Here is a 610-nt window from a genome sequence, read left to right as displayed (position 1 = left end):
AACCGGTGTTACTGCCAGCCCGGGTTCCCCCCGCTATAACGCGCCTCCCCGCGCCGCCTCACGCCCTGTTTACATTCAAATCGGGTTTCTCGTCGCGGCCGCGCAGGAGGAGAGAGAGGGGCGAGCGGATCGGCTCCGCCACCGGGGGGGTCACCGCGCCGGTTTACCGGGGGGCCGTGACAGTGCGCCTTACCTCTCCGAGGGGTCACTTGGGCACAGCTCGGCCACCCCCGGGGGGGGGGGGGGGGCTGAAACTTAAACCAACCCGGCCGTTAAAGCAGTTTTAAGACACGAAACGCTCTTTATAGGCAGGGAAATCTCCGTCCCGCACCACCGTCACCTCCGCAGGACCGGCGAAGCCCCGCACGGCGTCCCGGTGCCAGGACGCGCTTCCCCCGCAAAATGGCACTTTCAAATCAATCCGGGGCGCCGGGAGGGCGGAAAGCCGAGGGGGTGCTGCCGCGGCCCCGCCGCCTTCCGCCGTTAAGACACCTCGACATTGACCCTTCATCCTTGACCTTGTCCTCGGGGAGGGGAGCCCGCCTCGCAGCCCACCCAGCCCCGCGGGGGGTCGTGCCGGGGCGGCGGCACCGGGTGCGGGTCCGCTCCC

General features: G+C 69.2%; 1 long non-coding RNA gene across 1 annotated transcript in view; it reads right to left on the bottom strand.

Moving 5' to 3' along the window:
• The window catches only part of LOC106886188, a 2,375-nt gene extending 1,775 nt beyond the window's left edge, over positions 1-600 (bottom strand). Inside the window, exon 1 of the long non-coding RNA XR_001411606.1 lies at positions 194-600. This is a non-coding gene — a long non-coding RNA (uncharacterized LOC106886188). The remainder of the gene's footprint in view (positions 1-193) is intronic.
• Positions 601-610: the final 10 nt, after the last annotated feature.

The sequence above is a fragment of the Calidris pugnax genome, unplaced genomic scaffold, assembly GCF_001431845.1.
Source record: "Calidris pugnax isolate Ruff unplaced genomic scaffold, ASM143184v1 scaffold18, whole genome shotgun sequence".
NCBI lineage: Eukaryota > Metazoa > Chordata > Aves > Charadriiformes > Scolopacidae > Calidris > Calidris pugnax.
This window is presented reverse-complemented; position numbering and strand designations above follow the sequence as displayed.